This window comes from Trachurus japonicus, chromosome 3 (genome assembly GCF_045865225.1).
Source record: "Trachurus japonicus isolate A0001 chromosome 3, Traja_1.0".
NCBI lineage: Eukaryota > Metazoa > Chordata > Actinopteri > Carangiformes > Carangidae > Trachurus > Trachurus japonicus.
In genome coordinates, this window is record NC_140909.1 from 35,871,892 (window position 1) to 35,893,078 (window position 21,187).

Genomic DNA, 21,187 nt, shown 5'->3' on the forward strand with positions numbered 1-21,187 from the left:
TGCCTCGCGCCCGGTGTGAACGCGACATAAGGCTTCTTCAGGCTGGTGTTGAGACCAGGAAGTCATGGGATTTATAGCCATTATTCCATACCATTATACCATATTGAAAAATATGTGTTTTACCTATTTTCAATATGGTATAATGGTACTCCCTAGCCATTGAAGTTTGATTGTTTAGTATGTGTTTCACCTGTTCAATTACCTATGTAAATTGATCAACACGAGCCTGAAGATGCAAAATCATAGATCCTCTTCACCCATACCAGTCTAGTGTGCGGTATGTTCCCACATTTTGTGTTTTTTGTTTTCTATTGATTGTACTCTTACGCCACACTACCAGCACCTTGACTTGCTGTGCACGGGCATTCTTCTAACACAGATTAGAGTATTTACACAAACCCAACAGATCCCACCAGGAACATGGCATCACAAACAATTGAGACATCAACACAGAAAATTAGTATTACAGTAAGTTTATGACTTTGATTGACAAACAGTGGCACTGAGCTACACGGTGCTTGTTTACAAAGACAGAGCACACAGTGGACCAAGGGAGAAGGAAGATAATGACAGCACATAAGCCCAGGTCCTCCGTCACTCCTTCCTGTGGTTGCATGACAACATGAAACCTCATCCATCAATGAGTCAAGCTGTGTTCACATTATTGCAAAAAAACCTGTGGGTGCTCCCCCTCCATTATTGAGACTTAGATTCCCCCAAGCTCAAAGCAAGAGTCTTGTTTTGTCAATAATGTGAACACAGGTTGGTGGTTTCAGCCCTGGACCTGTTGATCTACTGGAAGCTAATAAACAGGTTCTCACATTGCTGAGATTCCACCGGCAGCTTCTCCTGTTGATCTCTGTGATGAGATTAGAGCGTGGACAGCAGCATGTGTGATGGTCATTTGAAGCATGAGTGTCAACCCCCTTCACTTAGATGACTGTGTGCTCTGTTTCATGGAATGACTGGATATGGTGCAGGAAGCATCAGAGTGAGCCACCAAACCATGTTACAAAAAAACCCAAAGGGAAGCATAGGTGAAATATATATAAACCTGTGCCTGTAAAATGTGTTGTTCAAAGGGAGTTTCTGTAGAGGATGTTTGTAGTGACTAGTGCATCCAAGAGCCACTGTGCACAGTACTGTACATAATTAAACACAGTCATCAGATACATGTGCCAGGTTATGTTTTTTAGAGGAGCTTCAGGTGAATATGCTCTGGGACTGTGTGTGTTGCACCAGAGGCCGGGGCCTGCAGTGCACACTCAAACAGGAGACAGTTGCCATGACATCAGTGTCTTCAGATTGTTAAACTCAAAGGGTAAAAAGGGATAAATTCACTGCCTGTGGCGGCTGCTGACTCAGCTGAATGGAGATTCTTCCTAATGTGCCTTGGTGTTTTTATAAATTCAGATTAAATATATTTTATTCGGGGAGATTTTTATACAAAGTTTAAATCTATATTAAAGTGACCATGCAATATAGTGATACGTGACCTGACTTGAATCGCAGGTTGAATCTGCATGTTGTGAACTGTTTGTAAAAATGAATTTTAAATAAACATTTTACAAAAACCTTTTTTTGTGAGTTTATCGATTGCAATGAAGAGAAGCAAACAAACATGATAATGTTATTTCCATACAGCCTCATCTCTTTACCTTCACACATTTACTCATTACCTGCCCACACATTATTCGACATTCAATTATGCACAAGGTAAACTGAAAGGTTTAAAGGTTACCTTGAATTTAGGATCAAACATGAACTTCAACAGACATTGACACAAAAAGCAGCAAGCAGCTAAAAAACATCAGTTTATACAGGGGGGAAATGCACCAAAAAAGCTTTGGAGTTAGTTTCATTTGTGAGTACTTATGATTATAAAAAGTTACAGCAGTACTTGTTTGATTTTAAAAAGGACCCAAGTGGCAGCCTTGATAAGAGCTGTGCACTTCTCTGACTGTTGAAGAAAGGCGTTTTCTATCTCTAATCTCCATGAGCATAGGAAACACTGGACCTATATTATATTATGATGTGGTCAATTGAACTGAATTGGAAATTCTAATGTGACTGTCTGAGCTCCCAATTTATAAATGTTGGGATTATCAACAATTAGTGATCTGACAGTAATCTTTTATATTCATATTCTCATTGTGGTATTCAAGCTTTTATCCCTGCGGCAATAGCTCGTTTGAATTCCACCTAATGTACCCACTGTGTAACACTGAGTATTTATTTATTATAATATAACCATGTTTCATTTGTAGTGTGCTGTTGCGTTCTGCATAGACAGCTGCCCTTGGGGATAATAAAGACTGATTGAACCATTGAAGCCAAGAGAAGGTCTCATATCTCTTTAAGAAGCTGGTGTCTGTCTCTCATACACACACACCCCCTTAAAGTCATGTGACATACGGATCTTTGTGTGCAGTGTTGTTTAGTCCTGATGGACTTACTTCCTGTGTTAGTGAGTTCACAGCCGGTGTTAAAGATTTGCCACTCACACTGACTGAACAAGAAGGCAAGGCAAGGCAATTTTATTTGTACAGCTCATTTTTACAACCAGTTTGTCTCAAAGAAGACAGAAGTGTTTGTGTGTCCAAAGATGATCCCTCTGTAATGAACCTGCAGCTACAAAGTGAAAGTGACGCACAAACTTTCAGCATTCAGTGTCTGTTTTTGAAGGCTGGCAGCAGAGAGGAGAAGGGGAAGTGAGAATATAGACAGAACATGCATTAAACTGTAGTAGTTGTAGACAGCTTCAGTGTCACTTATTCACCACTTAATAAACACAGTAATTGTATTGTGGTTCAGTGATTGTGGATGATGAGTCCTCTCATTTTAAGTGTAAATCTGAACAACATCACAGGAACTGAACAACTAAAACTCAGAACACTACATAAAAAATGGTTGTGGTCTGCATCATCTGACCATCAGGGTACACTCAGTCTGGACTGAGCAGAGCAGAGATACAGCAAAAAACATTGTTGAAAACAGAAATGTACTGGACATCAGTGTAACATCACAATGACACATAGATGATTAATTTTGGTTAGAAATTAAAATGAGGTTAATTTAATTTTTTTTTACATTACAACATAACATAACCCAACAAGAACTCAACGTCAGCTGTCCATGTTGTACTGCACATCAGTGACGTTGATGTTGAATGTTCAGTCCAAAAGAGTCCAGTCCAAGTCCAAAGAGCTCAAACTGACATTATCAATCGCTTCATTGTACTGGTCATTTTCCATTTGTGTTATGCACAATTTAGTTTACGAGTGTCAGTTCCAGAGAGCAGGTTTAGTTTTTAGAGTTTCTGTAGCGTAGGCTGAAGGAAAGTGCCGGGGTTCGGTTCCACAGTTGCAACAGAAAGTTACCCTGATCTCTGACTTCTCTTGCCAGGATTTCAATGAAAGTACAGTAATTTATAAAAATGTATCCATTTATGAATCCCCCAAATCATGAAACTCTGGGTGATGGTCCAAGGTTACAATCATATATCTATAAACCTCTGCCTGATGTGTTTTCCCGACTTTCTGGGTGCATTTTTCTTTTGTAAAGCAATAAGAAACAAATCTAGTGACTGTTTGAACAAGCCATGGTTACTTTAAATCAAACAGTCACCTCTACTGATCCACAAGCCAAGTCTCCTTTAACAGGAAGTGTTGCCCAGGCTCTGTGGGCTGAGCTGTGAGGAGTGATGGAGGAACGGAGAGGCAGAGGAAGGAGAGAGAAGAGAGAGGGAGAGAATAGCAGCATGCAAATGCTATCAAGCTGGGAGTTTTGATGGTAATGATGATTTATAATAATAAGGTGCATGCCATAGCCCTGATGTAAGATTTTTTAGCCTGCATTGTTTTGCAGCCAGCTCATCAGCTGGTTTTTCTGTGCTCATGTAGCCTATACAGTAGCTGTTACAGCTCAGTTCACAATCAAGCTGCACATTCTGTTTCTCTATGTAGGAGACAGCACCTCACCCAGAACAGAGGATGTCTCTTCTGTGTGCTCTGACTCTGCTGGATGCAAATAAACCAGGGTTTATTCAAAATCACAAGAAAAATCACAAGAACACTGGAACTTAGCAGCAGTCAAGACAGGCGTCACTGTTATAACCAACACAGCTTTAGACTGAGCGAGGAAGATCGATATAATTAATAAATGGACACTGAAATGCAGAAAAGAATAAATGTAGAATCCTTAAATAACACACAGCTTACCTCAGAAGTGAAGAACTGGTATAATTTATCATTTTGTGTTTCCAGTGTCACAGGTTTAACTCTTAGTTCAGAAGACATGAGTGGGTTGGAGGAAGAGCGGAACAGAGCAGAGTCTCCAACTTCCTACCAAAAATCTGTGGCGAGTGACCACTCCAAAGATCTTCCTGTAGGCTTCAGAGATCCTCGACCCTCAGACCCTCAGTAAGACCCACTCTCTACTGCATGCAAAACAGACTGAATGCGTTTTTGCATGTCGTTCAGCTCCACTGTTCTCTATGTGAATACAACTGTACAGGGGTTAATTTGAGCCGGATCCTGCCGGAACAAGATCCGGCACCTCTTAATTTTGGCCTCCCTGTGTTCCGGTACTTATTTGGGCAGATCCGGCACCTCTCATTAAAAAAAACGTTTTAAAAATGTTTAAAATAAAATAATATGTATTTATTAATTTACAGAACAAATCCCCATAATTCCATGTTGTTTATAGATTTAACGTCATTTGAAAGAGTTGGAGATCTGTTGAAGTTGACGCACTGACCGGTATAGTTTCGCTTCTACCGCGCTGTGCACTGCTGCACTCGCCATTCTCTCTCTCTCCACCCCTCTCTGCCTGTGTGTGTGTGTGTGTGTGTGTGTGTGTGTGTGTGTGTGTGTGTGTGTGTGTGTGTGTGTGTGTGTGTGTGTGTGTGTGCATGTGTGTATGCATGCGTGTGTGTGCGTGTGTGTGCCGCGCGCGCCAATAACGGCGAAAGAGCGAGATGAATGAACGGAACGATATTGCCGAAAAATCTATTCGTGGCGGACGTAATTTATTTGAAACTGTGGGAAACAGTGGCCGGAGCAACAGGCTGGACCCTGGCATCAGCCCGCTGACAGCAGGGAGATTCAGAAGAAGAGGAGAGGCAGTGAGAGGAGAGTAGTGTGGGACGTCCAGCGACAGGTCAGGGATGGGATGCACAACTGTTTGGACAGCAGCTCAGTTCAAGCTGAAGCAGACTTACTATCCCTGGCTTCTTATGGAAAATTCAGGTTTTGCTGCACAACTGAGCTGAGCATACTGTCTATTAATAGGCTGCCGTGCCAATCTTTGAATAATAGAAAGATTTGTGTGATTTATTATACCGGTAAGCTCTTTTTTTTGTTTGTTTTGACCTGTTGAGAAAATTCCTGCCTGTGGTGATGTGGGCATTTGCCTGTGCTGTACAGAGTAGGCTATAGCCTATATTTGAAATTGAGGCTTGTGTCCCACAGCATGGCATGTCCGCCATCATCGCCCCCCCCCCCCCCCCCCCCCCCCCCCCCCCCCGACATGCGCCGCATACGTTCCGGGACCTCTGCCCGTCTCGTCATCCCTGAGCTGTCATATGTACTTTGCGTTCCGGCACCTCATGATTTACAAATTAAGCACTGCAACTGTAACTCAAGTCAGTGGACACAAAATAAACAACACCATTATGCAAAAGAATTCCAGTGACTTATATTTTTTAAAGTCTTTCAGCATCTTGTCAGAGGGTTTTTTCTTTGTGTCCATAGAGGGCAGAAAAGGAGTCCTGTTTATGAAGAGGACAGCTGCTCTGCATACAACCTGAAGGATCCAGTCTCTACCAGTAGCATACGCTGGTTCTGCGGACACTGCTCCGCCTCAGGCCTTTTAGAAGACTCATCCTGTTTCCAGTGTGGCAAAAGAACCAGATCAAGGCCTGGACTGCAGACAGCCAGTCAGAGCAGCACTGGAGAAGGTAAGATTCATCATCTGTCCTCTGATGTCAGCTCTGATGATAACAAGCATCACAACATTGCTTTTCTTTTCTTCTGTTTAGTCCTTTAGTGTTGAGTTTGTCTTTAATTCTATAATAATGTCTTTAACAATCAGCAGAGTCTCAGATTCTCTTTCTTCATTCTTACATCTCTTCTCTCAGCAGATGGTGGTCTGCAGGAGGTTTTACATCAACATAAGATCAGTCTGAGGAGCAGATGTGAACAAGTGACTGAAGGAACTGATGGAACAGGAAGTGGAACCCCCCTCAACAGGGTCTACACTGAGCTCTACATCACAGAGGGACAGAGTGAAGAGGTCAATACCCAACATGAGGTGAGACAGCTGGAGACAACGTCCAAGAAGAAGACCCTCCATGACACTCCAATCAAGTGCAACGACATCTTTAAAGACTTCCCTGACCAGCAGAGCCAACACATCAGAGTGGTTCTGACCAATGGCGTCGCTGGCGTTGGAAAAACCTTCTCGGTGCAGAAGTTCACCCTGGACTGGGCCGAGGGCTTGGAGAACCAAGATGTCAGTCTGCTGGTTCTGCTTTCGTTCAGGGAGCTGAACCTGATCAGAGATCAGCGGTTTAGTCTTCTCGACCTGCTCCATGTTTTCCATCCAACATTACAGAAGGTGACAGCAGAGCAGCTGGCTGTCTGTAAACTTCTCTTCATCTTTGACGGCCTGGATGAAAGCCGACTGTCGCTGGACTTCAACAACAGGGAGGTTGTGTCTGATGTCACTCAGACGTCACCAGTCAACGTGCTGCTGACAAACCTCATCCAGGGGAATCTGCTTCCCTCCGCTCTGGTCTGGATCACCTCCAGACCTGCAGCAGCCAATCAGATCCCTCCTACATGTGTTGACAGGGTAACAGAGGTCCGAGGCTTCACCGACACTCAGAAGGAGGAGTACTTCAGGAGAAGGTCCAGTGATGAAGATCAGTCCAGCACAATCATCTCACACATGAAGACGTCCAGGAGCCTCCACATCATGTGTCAAGTCCCAGTCTTCTGCTGGATCACTGCTATCGTCCTGGAGTACATGATGTCTAAGGACAAGGGAGGAGAGCTGCCACAGACCCTAACTGACCTGTTCTCACACTTCCTGCTGGTCCAGACAAAGAGGAAGAAGAACAAATACGATGAGGGACAAGAGATGAGTCCACAGGAGCTGATTGAGGCCGACAGGGAAGTTCTTCTGAAGCTGGGGAGGCTGGCGTTTGAACAGCTGGAGGAAGGAAACATCATGTTCTACCAAGAAGACCTGGAGCAGTGTGGTCTGGATGTCACAGAGGCCTTGGTGTACTCAGGAGTTTGTACTGAGATCTTCAAAACAGAGAGCGTGATCTTCCAGAAAACAGTCTACTGCTTTGTTCATCTGAGTGTTCAGGAGTTCCTGGCTGCAGTCTACATGTTCCACTGTTTCACCAACAGCAACACAGATGTCCTCAAGAAGTTCCTGGGGAAAAAACATGATAATTTATCCCTGGATGTCTTCCTGATGACATCTATGGAGAAATCCCTCAGAAGTAAAAATGGTCACCTGGACCTCTTTGTTCGCTTCCTTCATGGCCTCTCTCTGGAGTCCAACCAGAAGCTCTTAGGAGTTCTGCTGGGTCAGACAGACAACAGTCCAGAAACCATCCAAAGAGTCACCAACAACTTGAGGAAGAAGGACCCACTTTTTATCTCTCCTGACAGAAGCATCAACATCTTCCACTGTCTCATGGAGATGAACGATCGCTCTCTAAATCATGAAATCCAGGAGTTCCTGAAGTCAGAGAACAAATCAGAGAAGAGCCTTTCTCTGATCCAGTGTTCAGCTCTGGCCTACATGCTGCAGATGTCAGAGGAGGTTCTAGATGAATTGGACCTGAAGAAGTACAACACAACAGACCCGGGACGATGGAGACTGATCCCGGCTGTGAGGAACTGCAGAAAGGCTCGGTGAGTCCAGACATGATCATTTTAATTATTGATCAGTAGATATGAGCGTAATGAGAACTAATTGTCTTACCTCAAATGCAGTAATTCAAGATGAGTTGAACCAAAAATGTCAAGGGCAGGTGTTAATTATCTTTATTACAATCACAGACTTGCTCGCTGTGGACTCTCAGACACTCACTGTGAAGTCATCGCCTCAGCTCTGAAGTCCAACCCCTCCCATCTGAGAGAGCTGGACCTGAGTGGAAACAAACTCCAGGACTCAGAAGTTAAGCTGCTGTCTACTGGGCTGACGAGTCCAAACTGTAGACTGGAGGTGCTGGGGTGAGTTGGATGAGATGTTACACGCACGCAAGCACACACACACATATGGTAGGAATCCTCTACATATTGGATGACAATCAGCAGGATTGATAGGCAATTGTGCAGGGCTTACAAAAATACTGTCCCACTCACAAACAGGTAGCAGGCTGGTAAACAATGGCTGCTACTTTCCTCCACACCCCACAGCTGTGGCATAAGCTGACACTCAGATATTAAATATTACTTAAGGCAGGGTGAGGCAAGTTGATATGTAGGCTATAGCCCATTTTTACATACAGTTTGTCTCAAAGGTTTACACAGCATCATACTGTACTGGCAAGTTGAAGTGGTGAAAATATTTAAAATTAGATTTTTTATTTGGGTATGTTTTGATCAGGCTAAATTCCATTTTTGGAATTGCCCAGATAGTCTACTCCATCTGCCTTTGTGAATTGAAAGTGAATCTGCTGCTGGTAATCAGATCCTACGCCTCCCATGTTTAAACTTGTCATTGCCCCAACTGTGTCATCATAAATCTACTGGTCACACCCTGATCTAAAGTACTGTTAAAATATTCTTTTTCTCATTTTGAGGAAAGTAAGAGCTGTATTGAGACAAAAGTGGAAACTATATAAGTGACCTCTTGCTCTACTCATTTTAGAGAAAAGATAATTTATTAGAACATATATTGGATTGGCTTGTCAATGACTTCATGTAAATGTTTTATTCTCTTTTCAGATTGGAGTCCTGCAGTTTTACAGAGAACAGCTTTTCTTCCTTGGCCTCAGCTCTAGAGTCCAATCCCTCCCACCTCAGACGCCTTGACCTGAGTCATAACGACCTGCAGGACTCAGGAGTGAAGATCCTGTGTGAATTTCTGAAGAGCCCAGACTGTAGACTGGAGAGTCTGGGGTCAGTTCACTGATTGTAGATCTGCATCTTTATCCCACATTTGTACACGAGTTGTCTCCGCAGAGAATTTGAATCCATTCACTGTGATTTAATTCATCAGGCATTTAAAAAATGTGCCCCTATAATAGAATTATCCTTCCATCTCAGGCCAGTTCAGTTCACCTGCTAAGCATCCTCTCACCCTTGATACCAGAGCCAGTGATGTGTGTGGAGCCCAACTTTATTTTGTTGGTATGCTGCACCAAATCTGGCTCCAAGAGGTCATGTTCCATGTATCTAACTCTAAGAAACTGAGATGGACATGCCCAGACCCCTAATCTGACTTGCCATTCGGTTTTCATGCCAGCCTTGTCTGATTTTGGTTCCTAGTGGTGGTAGACCCACAAATAGGTGTCTCAATGAAATTTCCTCTGGCTTTGCCCAACTGGGCCCAATGGGCCAAGACAAGGTCAAGACAAGTGCAGAAACCTTCCTTATCAGAAATGCCCTCAATCATCTGAGGGCAAATAAATACTGTCTTGGTTAAAACCAGTTAAAATTTTATATGACCCAAACACAGCCCAAACACTACTCAAACAAACAACTAGACATCAAACTTCATAAAGCACCTCTGTGTGGACCCAGTCGCCACATTTCTGGCTCATATACTGCTGTACATTATGCAAAACACATCAGCGACCTCTGATCTGAACGTGAACATCGGGGCGTCCCTCAACAACCGCGGCTAACACAGCAGCTAGCAGCAGCACGGCAGAGGGAGAAGCCAACAACCAGCAAAGTCGAGCAAACACAAACGCTGCGTGGCCAAAACATGGTCGTACATTTGCTCTTACCTTTGCTGTTTTGCCGTGAAAAGGTTGTGTTATAGGTAAATCCACAATATTTCCAGTTGAACTCTGCCTAGTGTTTACATCTGAACCAGCCGGGCCGAAACCCGACGGCTCTAGGACCCTGCACGGAGCGCACACAACCCCACGTTGGCCTGCACGTGGATCTGCTGATCTGATTGGTTCATGGCTGTCACATGGCTGCCAGTGCGGCCAATCACATCGACCTGGGTCTAGCGTCATTCTCTGCTCTCTATTGGTCAGAATGAGCCGTCGATCACTCGAATCGACCACTGCGCTGCAGAGATAGAGGCTGAAAGCCAAACCCACCCAAAGAAGCTGCAGAGTGCAGCAGTACGCAGAGACACTGAATCCACTATGTTAGTTATTTACAATCGGTTCCAGTAGATTTATTTTCAGTTAGTTTATCCAAATTGTGTGAAAATAAAGATTAAACAATAGTTTATAGTAGCAGGTGGTTCCAAGCTGTGCCAAAAATGGACATTTTGGAAAGTTCGCCTGGATATTTTGTAGTAAAATCTCAATAATTTTGTCCTGCTTCAATTAATCAGAATCAACCACTGCAGAGACAATGTTCACATGTTGTACAGTGATTTTATAGAGAGTTTGAGCTTCATCAGTATTATTCTAAAGGGCACTCATCAAAAATATGATTTTTTTTTAGGCGAATATTAATTTTATTAATTTTTTTCTGTGTGTCATCTTCATTTACTCTTCACCAGTAACAGATATACTGAAATTTACACATCTCAGCAATTCCTCATTTTTTTCCCTTTACTATGACACCAAAAGTATTCAAATAGACCTTGTGGTTGCAGAGATATACTCATTTTATTATGGATATGCAATTTTCGAGAAAAGGCCTAAAAAATAGGCTTGTTTTTTATGTGTTTAGTTTTGGATTTCTTGTGCTGATCTGGACTGGATCAAGATTAAGACCAGAAAGCAAGACCTCTTTACTTGATTAGGACTGCACCTTTAAAGAATACAATTTTTTTTCTCTCAATTCAGATTGTGGAACTGCTGGTTGACAGAGATAAGCTCTGTCTCTCTGGCCTCAGCTCTCAAGTCTAACCCCTCTCATCTGAGAGAGCTGGACCTGAGTGAAAACACCCTGCAGGATTCAAGAATGAATGAGCTGTGTGGTTTCCTGGGGAGCCCTGATTGTAGACTGGAGATTCTGGCGTAAGTTCACCAACAGTTACTGTTGTCTGTCTCAAGTCTATCTTTATCCTACAACTGAACATATCTTAAGATCTTGAATTGGTCCACTTTGATTTAATGAAACAGTAATGTTTTCAATTGTTGTCTTGTAGCCTATATCTAGGTTTTTCTCTCAGACTGAGGATGATTATCCAGTTCCAGCTCATTTCAATGATAAAGAAAAATAATAGAGGATCATACTGGATCTTTGAACTTTTACCCATGAATAACACTGCTGAAATCAATTCTTAGTCTGATCCGAGGTGTATGAATATTGTGATCTGGATGATGTCTGTGAACGGTTGACTTTATGATGATCCGCAATATCATTGTTTATCTGCATGTCTTATTCTGTATTCAGGCTGATGAACTGCAGGTTTTCAAAGACCAGCTGTGCTTCTCTGGTCTCAGCTCTGAAGTCCAATCCCTTCCATCTGAGACAGCTGGACCTGGAACGCAACACCCTGCAGGATTCAGACCTCGAGGAGCTGTGTGGTTTCCTGGAGAGTCCTGGTTGTAGACTGGAGATTCTGGGGTATGTTCACCAAGAGTTACTGTTGTCTGTCTAAAAGTCTATCTTTATCCTACAACTGAACATATCTTAAGAGATCTTGAATCACTCCACAATATCATTTCACTTTGATTTAAGTGATGATCCACAATATCATTGTTTATCTGCATGTCTTGTTCTGTATTCAGGCTAAGGAACTGCAAGTTGTCAAAGACCGGCTGTGCTTCTCTGGTCTCAGCTCTGAAGTCCAACCCTTTCCATCTGAGACAGCTGGACCTGGAGCACAACGACCTGCAGGATTCAGACCTTGAGGAGCTGTGTGGATTTGTGGAGAATCCAGACTATAGACTGGAGATTCTGAGGTTGGTAGGGAGGTGTACTCAGTCCATCAGCCTTTCAACAGCGTTGTACTAAAACTAGTTAGTATCAGACCAAAGATCCAATATTTCCTGTAATTGTCCTGTGAATCCTTTATTGAGACATCTCCCCAAAAAATTCATAATCCATGACTTCATCCACCAACATGCCCTTGTATCATCATGATTGAGCAAATAAAACAAAGCAGATGTCTGAGGTCCTCTTAGACGTGTTTATATTACTGGGAAAATCAACCTGAAAATGAGCTTTTCAAACTTCAGAGATTTGCAGCACTGAAGCAAATTAGAAAAGGGTGGTAACAGATTCTAACTGTTGTGACTGTGTTTGTTCCTGCAGGCTCAACGACAGGGAGATGAAAGCTTCCATTGACAAAAGCTGTGAGTGAAAACACTGTCTCCTCCTCATTGATACAATCTACCTGTGGAATGAGTGTGGCCTCGCTTCAACTACCTTTGGTTTGACCTTTATAGTGTTTGACACAGAAGGTATGAGAAAAATAATATGTAGGCTATTCCAATTGTTGATTAAATCTTTCATGGACCCTACAGGACCAGTAGGGGGCAGTAGCTGTTTAAAACAACACAACAGAACTATGTGCTCTTGTTTCGTTGAAACCATAGACTGTAAAAAATGGTTGAAACTAGAGTGCTGGAATAAGAGAGTAACGACACACATTGGTCCAATGGAAGCGCCTCCTGGTGGCGGAATGTGGGTATTGCAAAAGTACCCAAGGACTGACATCTCTGCAGGAAATGTCTACATCACCCACATTAATAGCATCATCGTGGACCCCTTACAGATAAACATTAACACATAGGCTAGTAAAAAAACAAAAAAAAAAAAACATTTGTCTATGTTTCAATCCACATTTAATAATCCACATGTAATAAACGAATTATAAGTATAATTTGATATGACCAAGACACCTAAAAACACATAATTGGAGCATAAATTGGAGTGAATGGGTTTTCTGGGCACTTTTGCAATACCCATATCCTGCCACTCGGGGCGCATGAGTCTTACCATGGGACTCAATGGGAGTGTTGTTACTCTCTAGTTGTCACTCCCCCCTCGTGAACCAGCGGAGCAACAGTCAAACACTCTGTCGGTCCTACTTCCTCATCAGGTTTGTGTTGTGTATGAAAACTAAAACGAAATGATCGTGTGGATATTGTACTGTATAATCATGCAGTATGAAGTAAATGTCAGTTTGTCGACGTTTTACTTACTTTATTTGTAACTTGTAGCTAATGCAATGTTAGATGGGAGGGAGTGAGTAGGAGGTGTGAACTGCTTCTCCTTTGAAGCGGAGGGGGGGTCGGTTCCCGAAAGTGAAAGATAAGACATACCGTAGGTAGCCTACATTGGATAAATTATAATTATGGGAAATTGCGAGATAAAAACTCAAAACTCTAAATTCTAAATCGATCTTTAATATCAAAATGGTGTATTTGGGGATGCTTGTTTTCTTTCACAGGCAGGTTTCCGGTGGTAGCCTATTGTGTAGGCTACAGTACTGTAAATAACCATCCAGTTCAAAACATCTGCTCAGATCTGAAACAGCTGCAGGTTGTGTTTGCTTGGACTAAACTTAATCTTTCAAGTAGGAACATGGCCTGTGTGTACTACTGGACAGAGTTGTGCTACAGTATCATATTATAATGTATCAGTTCAGCAGCACGTGACACATCCGGAAGAAGATCAACAGACTTTGTCAGCTGAGCACTATAATACATCCATGGCTGAGCATGATGAGGAGAATATTATATTTTTTGTTACTATAGTGATAAAAACACAAAGCATTGATGATCAGTGATTGGTTCATTCAAGGTAAGTCCTTGTGATGGTGTAGGAACAGCGAGTAAGATGGGACTCAAACCAAGAAAGTGATTCCAGTGAGTCCCACAAGGAGACTGATGTGCCCATACTGCCCATAGGGACACTCACTCACCATAGAGTCCACTGTTTTTTATATCAATGAAGTGGAAATGAAAGAGACATGTCAACAGCTGCACATACTGATGCAAAACCATCACAGAGTTGAAATAACAACTACACAAAACAATTTTATTACAAACAGAGCGTTATAATCTTCATGAGAGATGGTTGACTGCAGTATTGTGTCTGTTTTAGCTGTTAGTGTTCTAATAGCTGTATATTAGTTAACTTTCAGTGCTGTTGTAACCTGAACTTTCACCGTCACATGCTGACGTTCTGCAGTCAGTCAGTGTAATGTCTCATTTCCAATAGCTGGAGTTTGTGTTACTGGCAGAGTTTATTGCTGCTCTATCTGAACTCAGTTAGTGTTAATTGTGAAGAAAGTGAAATGATGATTCCCATAATCTGCTGTTCTCCTCCTCCTCCCGTCAGCGGTCTCTGATGTCAAACTGAACCCAGTCACAGCAGAAACAAAACTGAAAGTGTCTGAGGACGACACAAAGCCGACAGTATCTGAGGAAGACACCGAGCTGACAATGTCTGAGGAAGGCGCCAAGATGACGACGTCTGAGGAAGACGCCAAGCTGATGGAGGTGAGAGAAAAACCAGTATGTCACGTTTAAGGGCTCAACACACAGCAAGCAAATATTTCAAGACTCTGTCTCATAAGTCCTGCAGCTGGGAAGTCCCTCCCCCCTCTGCATGGTGAAACTGACAAAAAGGTCTTTGGCATAGAAACTGAGTCAGAGTTTAGAATTTGGTTCGACTACAGCGCTTGACAGATGTGGTGTTCATTAGTAGAAGGACTACACTAAGCCAAACTTCATCAATACATCTTTTTAAAAACTGTATACGTGAACATGTAGACACAGACACACACACAGCACAGTAGCTCAGCAGTTAGTTCATTGCAGAGGAGATGGATGAATAAAAGAAAAAGGCAAACAAAAAAAAAAGAGGGCTCTCACACCATCCCAACAAATAATAAGTACACTGGACTTTGCTCTCTGTCGATTGGACCATTCTGTGACTTTGTGACATGCCAAGCTACAAGATGAGACTGTTGTTCACTCATGACGGACAAATATGGACACATGTGCAAACACGTACTGTCTAGAGCTAGACTTCAGCTCTGTTTACTACCTGCTGCCAACATGTTATGTCAAATGTCATGAGTAAAAGTATGTTATATCAAAATGTAAAAAAGCAAAAAGAAAAGAAAAGATTATGATATGATCTGTATACTACCTACTGCTGTAACATGTTATGTCAAAATGTCATAAGTAAAAGAATGTTATATCAAAATGCAAAAAGAAAAGATTATGATAAATATTTTCTATTCTGTGGGTAATGGGGGCGGGACTAGATAAGCTTTTGCTTCTCCCGCTTTCCCTTTCGGCCATGTGTATTGTATTATTTGAACTAAGATAAAGTGTGCTGACGATGATTTAAATTGACATGCCCGAAATAAACAAATTGATTGATTGATTGATTGATTGTTATAAGCAACACCAACCCATGTTCTTTATTCTGTATAAACTTCACTCGGTATTTTTATGTTAGCAATATGATGTAATTAAGTTACACTTTAGATTAGTTTTCAATGAGATATTGAGTCTATTGATAAACACGTGGAGATGCTCTCAGAATTATTCATGCACTGTGAGCAGTGTATAATTTAAAAAGATAATATACCTACAGATTCGTCAGTCCACGCACACTCTTCAGTTCAGTCTGGACTGAGAACATTTGTTTGTTTCACTCAACACCAGTTTGTTATTTGATGTTGTCTCTCTCTGAATCACAGCCTCCATCCAGCTTCGTACCTGAACTGAGAACTGAAGGTTCCAAAGTCACATTCAGGTAAACATATAAAATATCACTTAACACTGTTTTCAGCTTAGTCCCTCCTTCTTCCTCCAGATGTGATCTGTACAGTGGTGCTGTCTCATGGATGGCTCCTCTACCCCTCTCTCTCCTTAGTGCCCACTGGCTTGTGTCAAATGACATCATTTTGTGACGACATCAGCAGAGCTGCATCAGTCAGTTTAACGACTGTGTTTAATCTTTTGATTGTTTGGTCTTATGTTTCTCTCCTTTAACCAAACTTCAAACTTGTTTTATTCCAGTTTTGGACGTGTCACTTGTGCTCATCCAGCCTTCTGTCTCCTGCAGGTTCAAGTGTCCTGGTCAGGGGAAGTTCCAGTGTAGTTACACTGGCCTGGTGTTTGTTATGGATGAGGAGGCGGAGCTGCTCTACAGGACTATCCAATGGGATGTCTTCGGCCTAGAGGCCATTTTCAAGACACCAGCAGGGCCACTGTTCAACATCGAGTGTCCTGACGAAGCCATCAGTGAGCTCCACCTCCCACTCTGTGACGCAGCGCCTGGTGAGCAAAGCGTCAAGCTTTTGTTTTTGTTCACTTTTCTACACTGTTAATTATCAACTGGACAGTGTTACAGTGTTTGAAAGAAACTACATTTTACATCCACCAGGGTCTAGTTTACAAGATCACTGAAAAGTAATGAGGATATTTATATAATATCTCTAACTCATGAGCCTGTTCAGAGACTCAGGTCACTGCACCTGTCCAGGTTTAGACCAAATAGTGCTTCCCATTTTCCAGCCTTTATCTCAGTTGGCTCTGTTTTTGCTAACTAGTGGTGCTATTGTGGAAAATCAGGAAGTCACTAAAGTAATCAGATTTGGTCATTTGGAGATGATCTTTCATTACCTTCAGTCGGTGTCTTCCCAGCTTCGTCCTCAGGCCTGCTGTTGGCCGCCCACGTTACTGAGGATGGAACCAGCGTCATGACACCACACCAGATCACAGACACACACGTCATTGTTAAAGTCCCTCATCTCTCCTCCTTCGGCCTGGTCTGGGCTTTGGAGTATCTATGGAGGTTCTGGAACAACATCAAAGAGATCAACGGACAGGTGTTGCTGTTCCTAGCACCAATGGCACGGAGGCAGAGCGTTTATGTTCATCTCCTGCCAGCCAACGTCAACCTGGAAGAGGTAAAGATGGAGGAAACCACACAGCTTCACTCTCAGTCCAAACTCACCATTATCACCATTATCAATCAGATCATGTGCTACTTGTCCAAAGAGTGGTATCTTTTTAAGTCATTTTATAGACAACACACTGACAATAGTGTGACAATAGATATCCTGAATTTGGATTTATATTCCAAAAAACAAAACAAATAGAAATTAAAAATGAATGTTCAATAATGGTGGAGAGAAGGGCTGTACAGCATGCAGCTCTGCACTGCTAACACAGATCACCACAGGTATCAGGAGAGGAGCAGTAGTGAGCCTGTGCTTTGTCTTTTTGGGGACACGTCAGTTATGATTCGGTTTTCAAGCAGTAAAATAACGATGATGCAAAATGTGTAGTTTTGTTCCAGTGCACTCTAGCACACAAGTAATCCTTTTACAGTGATATCAAAGCAAAAGGAAAACTGTGGAGTTAACAGGCTACTCTGGTATGCAAAGTAATTTAAAGGGATACGCCAACATTTTTTTCGTGTCTTGTCTCACTCCCGAGTCCATGACAAGCAGATAGACACCATCCTTTCGACTGTGCGTGCAGTAACGAGGGAGATACGCCCATAATTAGCTTAGCTCAAACGCTGGAAGTGCATAGCCAAAATCAGCTTTATCGACATTTCAAACATTTTTAGGGGAGAAAGTAGCCGTTTAGATCAGCAGTGTGTCGTTAATTTGTCTAAATACCAGCTGTTTACAATTTGGTTTGGACGAATTAGACACTACTCAAGCTAGCCGATGTGACCAACGCACTTCCGGTTACTTCACAAAATAAAACACCCGTTTCCCTTTACATACAGAAAACCATGACGATAGAATTTGTGCTTTTACTTTGAAATAGGAAGCTAACCTACCCTCGATGTAGCTAGCTTGAACCAAAATAAATCGTCTTTGCTTGAACCCTCCGTTTTGACCGATCTCGTCCCGTTACCGGCATTTGACCGCTCAAGATGCCTTATCGGAGAGTTTTGTCAGCTCTGAGACGAAGATCGGCCCGCCGGTTTCCGTTTAGAGTTGCTGAAGAGTTTCTCTGATGACTTTAGGTGGAGGCAGGCTAACACTACCTATACACTTCCAGCGTTTGAGCTAAGCTAATTAGCTGTGCACCAGCTCTGCCCGTATCTCCCTTGTTACTGCACGCACAGTCAAAAGGATGGTATCTGCTTGTCATGGACTCGGGAGTGAGGCAAGACACACAAAAAAAGAAATGTTGGCGTATCCCTTTAAGTCTTGCAAGTCCCAGTTGGATTCAGCTCTGTGCAGAACCTACAGAAAATAAATAAATAAACTCTAATTACATTTCTAACTATGTCATTTTCATTTTAGATATTTTATGGCCTAAATGGACAAAAACGTCCATCCTCCACTGAACAGTTGTACATTCATCTTTTCATCTGCTGATTAATTACCCTGACTTCCATTTTTCATATTGTGCCCTTCGATTTTATTTAGACATTACACATATGGCTACTGTAGAAGGTTCATACACTGTAGGACTGAATATTATTTTCCATGTTAAATGCAAAAAATACATTATATAATGATCATTATAATAACATGATATTAAAAAAAAAAATCTAAATACAAAGAAATTTGGCTGTTAATTATATCAGTCATGAATTATTGATTTAATCCTGCTCAGAGAAACTGTGTATTCTTTGCTGTGACACTAATCCAGTCACTGCAGCAGCACCCACACGCAGAGAGAGTCACAGCTCTATGGTCTTCAAATGAAGTTTTACAGAGTTTGTGTGTGTGATATAATTTGTATGATGGTAGATATTTTAAAAGACACTGTTTAATAAAATAAACCTATGCTTGAAGATGCTCTACTGTGGAGCTGTTTTCTGATTTCTCTGATTTCCTTTTTCTTCAGGTGAAGATAAGGCAGGACAATAGTATGCTCATTATGAAGCCTCCTAGCTGCAAACTCACCACAAGTCATCCTTACAATGTTCGCTGTGAGAAAGCCCATTTAGTCCAGCCTGCGGTGAGTACCTCAGATTTTAAGTAACTTGACAACCTGACACCATTTGTCTGCTGTCTGTGACCGTGTGGCTGCTGGTTTTCAGAAACATAATTTTGACCTGGACTATGGACCAAATTACCACCCGACGTTTGAGATTGTCCTGAATGCAGAGGTAGAAGAAGCCGACGTAGAGGTCCGAGACCAAACAGGGAAGGTTGTCTGGAAGTGTGAAATTCACTTGCCAAGTAAGGACTCCACCCACCTGCAGCATCAGGATCACAACAGTGGTAGTCACTGATTGATCCATGGTTTCCTTTGATCAGCCTCAGGCTGCTTTTTATTCCATAGTCCACTTTAAGTCATTTTAAAGGATCTCATTGGCCAATAAGATCCTTTAAAATGACTTAAAGTGGACTGTGGATACAGCTCCAGGACCTGTAGGTATTACACCAGTAAAAATGGATGTAAACTGTTGTAAATTATATATCTACATGTCAACATATGTCTATTCTACCTGGAGCTCTGATATTCTCCCACTGCTAAATCTACTTGAGGCAGTTTGACAGGAAAACCAGTGACTACTCCATAACTGCTTCAGATGTTCCTCTGATGATTCACTTTTGCTCTGTCACATGGTCACATGTCACTGTCCCAGTGTCTCATTTCTCAAATCAGCAACCTTTACCATTGGTGATTTCATTTGCTGCTGCAGTACAGATGTGGTTGTTGTGTTATTATTGAGCACAAGTATGTTCATCTTCCAGATCATGGTGCAGCGGGGGCTTCGGGAGTCTCACGACACACGGCCGTTGAGAAGCTGGGGTTTGTTCGGCCAGAGTTCATCCAAAGAGTCTCTGAACCTGTTGCCAAAGAAGTGCTGGATAAACTCCTGCAGGCTGCGGTGTTAACACGCGATGAAAAGGATGCCGCTGTTGCGACACCAAACAGGGCCGATAAAGCTCGAGTATTGATTGACACGGTGCAGAGAAAAGGAGCAGAAGCCAGTTCAGAGATGATCAAAATTCTATGCGACATAGATCCATACCTCTCAAAACAGCTGAAGCTGGAGTGAAGCACAAACAGTGTGTCAGGGTGGTTTGTCTGATACTAGCATCTTTAATTCTTTAGTTGGACCTTCAGACCTTTTTATGTTTTTGTTTGAGAATGAATCACGTTTACCTGAGCTGTCCTGACACGCAATTCAGTCTAATGCATAATTCTATACTAAATGTACTTTTCTAAAGTTAATACCAACAGTGCCCTTTTCACTTCCTCAACTACTATTCAAAATCTGACTTACATCCATTTATATCCACTTATTTGAAGATAAAGGCATAAATCAATGGATAAAAAAATAGAAATCCTGAAATAATGTGGAAATGAAGAAATTGATATAAGAATACAGAAATAGCATTTGATCGACCAAAATGTTTTTATTTTGCATTTATATATTTAATTAACATATTTATTTCAGAATATTTGGCTATTTATTCATTTGTTTATGTAATTCAAGTTGTCCTCCATACCAGTGAGGTCACATTTCTAACAATACCATTCAAAACATAATTTGCAAAAAGTAATGCAATTCCCAAACTAGACATTATCTGCTGTACTGAATACATCTTTTTTTATATGGTTTTATATATCTTATGTCTGTCATGGGTGTAATCATGTCCCGTTGAGGGGTTAGTGACTGTCAACTGGAAAAGAAAGTAGCTTAGTTTGGACATTTGCAGATCTGCAGTAAAGTAAATCTTGGGATGTGACTGGTGATGACCGATAACCATGTTGTGTTTGTCAAGATGATGGTGTCACAGCCCCTACAGTCCCGAGATGAGATCAGCAATGACACTGAAAGAACACACATTGTACACATGCATAGAAATGTGGAATTTTATCTTTACATTCCTCCAAATGTTTCCATTGATTTTTTTAAAAAGGGAAATCTGTGTTTTGTTTTGTTTTGTTTTTAGTCATAGTAGCCTACTGTAATGCTTCAGGTCACATGGTTGCCTGTCACTCACATTATATCTGTCTCTCTGATCATGTGTCAGCGTGGGTTTGTTTGAGAAGCTCAACATTAGCATAGATCTCGTCTTAAACTACAGACACTTTTTACACCTCTGGTTTGCAGCATCA

General features: G+C 41.9%; 1 pseudogene across 1 annotated transcript; it reads left to right on the forward strand.

Annotated features, from left to right (window-relative positions):
- Positions 1–4,274: 4,274 nt before the first annotated feature.
- LOC146990305 (NACHT, LRR and PYD domains-containing protein 3-like) lies at positions 4,275–21,072 on the forward strand (annotated as a pseudogene). The gene is made up of 15 exons (XR_015035271.1): positions 4,275–4,421; positions 5,754–5,959; positions 6,143–7,934; positions 8,082–8,255; positions 8,973–9,146; positions 11,006–11,179; positions 11,559–12,070; positions 12,423–12,463; positions 14,457–14,617; positions 15,832–15,887; positions 16,200–16,414; positions 16,781–17,046; positions 18,956–19,069; positions 19,152–19,293; positions 19,813–21,072. The product of XR_015035271.1 is annotated as an NACHT, LRR and PYD domains-containing protein 3-like (transcript).
- The last annotated feature ends 115 nt before the right edge of the window (positions 21,073–21,187 follow it).